The following is a 2,500-nucleotide window of genomic DNA, read 5'->3' as shown; positions in this document are numbered from 1 at the left end:
CAGAGTCTCACAACTTTCAGGGGAATATAGACCCCAATGTGGGTGGTGCATGTGTTTGTTTTTCTCGGCCATGATCCAGGCACTCTGCCTGACTACTTTTACCCGAAAATAAGGCTTCGTCCTCGGGTAGAATCAGTCTCAGCCTGGAGGCTCCACTGACATGTTCCCATGGAAGTATCATGGGCTTCAGGGGCATATATTATGAATAATGTGACCGGCATTTCATTCATTTTCATGCTTTTTCACCGTTTTCATGCATTTTCACCTCTTTTTTCATCAAAGGAGTGTCTTCTTTGGATGGAATTAGAGGCACGCGCGCACGCATGTTCACCCCTTTTATATCAAAGGAGTGTATTTGGATGGCATTTTTACTCCTTTTCATGCTTTTTCATCCTTTTTTTTTTTTTTCAGGCACTCTGCCTGACTACTTTTACCCGAAAATAAGGCTTCGTCCTCGGGTATAATCAGGCAGTCTCTGGTTTGAGGCTGAGGTGGCATTTTTTCATCCAGAGTCTTACAACTTTCAGGGGAATATAGACCCCAATGTGTGTGGTGCATGTGTTTGTTTTTCTCGGCCATGATCCAGGCACTCTGCCTGACTACTTTTACCCGAAAGTAAGGCTTCATCCTCGGGTAGAATCAGTCTCAGCCTGGAGGCTCCACTGACATGTTCCCATGGAAGTATTATGGGCTTCAGGGGCATATATTATGAATAATGTGACCGGCATTTCATTCATTTTCATGCTTTTTCACAGTTTTCATGCATTTTCACCTCTTTTTTCATCAAAGGAGTGTCTTCTTTGGATGGAATTAGAGGCACGCACGCACGCATGTTCACCCCTTTTATATCAAAGGAGTGTATTTGGATGGCATTTTTACTCCTTTTCATGCTTTTTCATCCTTTTTTTTTTTTTTCAGGCACTCCGCCTGACTACTTTTACCCGAAAATAAGGCTTCGTCCTCGGGTAGAATCAGCCAGTCTCTGGTTTGAGGCTGAGGTGGCATTTTTTCATCCAGAGTCTTACAACTTTCAGGGGAATATAGACCCCAATGTGTGTGGTGCATGTGTTTGTTTTTCTCGGCCATGATCCAGGCACTCTGCCTGACTACTTTTACCCGAAAGTAAGGCTTCATCCTCGGGTAGAATCAGTCTCAGCCTGGAGGCTCCACTGACATGTTCCCATGGAAGTATTATGGGCTTCAGGGGCATATATTATGAATAATGTGACCGGCATTTCATTCATTTTCATGCTTTTTCACAGTTTTCATGCATTTTCACCTCTTTTTTCATCAAAGGAGTGTCTTCTTTGGATGGAATTAGAGGCACGCGCGCACGCATGTTCACCCCTTTTATATCAAAGGAGTGTATTCGGATGGCATTTTTACTCCTTTTCATGCTTTTTCATCCTTTTTTTTTTTTTTCAGGCACTCTGCCTGACTACTTTTACCCGAAAGTAAGGCTTCATCCTCGGGTAGAATCAGTCTCAGCCTGGAGGCTCCACTGACATGTTCCCATGGAAGTATTATGGGCTTCAGGGGCATATATTATGAATAATGTGACCGGCATTTCATTCATTTTCATGCTTTTTCACAGTTTTCATGCATTTTCACCTCTTTTTTCATCAAAGGAGTGTCTTCTTTGGATGGAATTAGAGGCACGCGCGCACGCATGTTCACCCCTTTTATATCAAAGGAGTGTATTTGGATGGCATTTTTACTCCTTTTCATGCTTTTTCATCCTTTTTTTTTTTTCAGGCACTCTGCCTGACTACTTTTACCCGAAAAAAAGGCTTCGTCCTCGAGTAGAATCAGCCAGTCTCTGGTTTGAGGCTGAGGTGGCATTTTTTCATCCAGAGTCTTACAACTTTCAGGGGAATATAGACCCCAATGTGTGTGGTGCATGTGTTTGTTTTTCTCGGCCATGATCCAGGCACTCTGCCTGACTACTTTTACCCGAAAATAAGGCTTCGTCCTCGGGTAGAATCAGCCAGTCTCTGGTTTGAGGCTGAGGTGGCATTTTTTCATCCAGAGTCTTACAACTTTCAGGGGAATATAGAGCCCAATGTGTGTGGTGCATGTGTTTGTTTTTCTCGGCCATGATCCAGGCACTCTGCCTGACTACTTTTACCCGAAAGTAAGGCTTCATCCTCGGGTAGAATCAGTCTCAGCCTGGAGGCTCCACTGACATGTTCCCATGGAAGTACTATGGGCTTCAGGGGCATATATTATATGTGTGTGTGTGTGTGTGTGTGTGTATATGTATTAATGGAATAATATGAGCCGCTTTTTAGTCATTTTCATGCTTTTACTCCTTTTCATGCTTTTTCATCTTCTTTTTGATTCAGGCACTCTGCCGACACTTTTGACCCCAAAATAAGGCTTGATTTTCGGGTAAAATCAGTCAGTCTCCGACTGGAGGTTTCTTTGTGTTCTTTTTTTTTTTCCAATGGAAGTCTTAGGGGTTTCAGGGTTTTTATATATATATAGTGTTCTTGCAACA

This window comes from Platichthys flesus (genome assembly GCF_949316205.1).
Source record: "Platichthys flesus chromosome 22 unlocalized genomic scaffold, fPlaFle2.1 SUPER_22_unloc_2, whole genome shotgun sequence".
NCBI lineage: Eukaryota > Metazoa > Chordata > Actinopteri > Pleuronectiformes > Pleuronectidae > Platichthys > Platichthys flesus.
Note: the sequence above shows the minus strand (reverse complement) of the source record.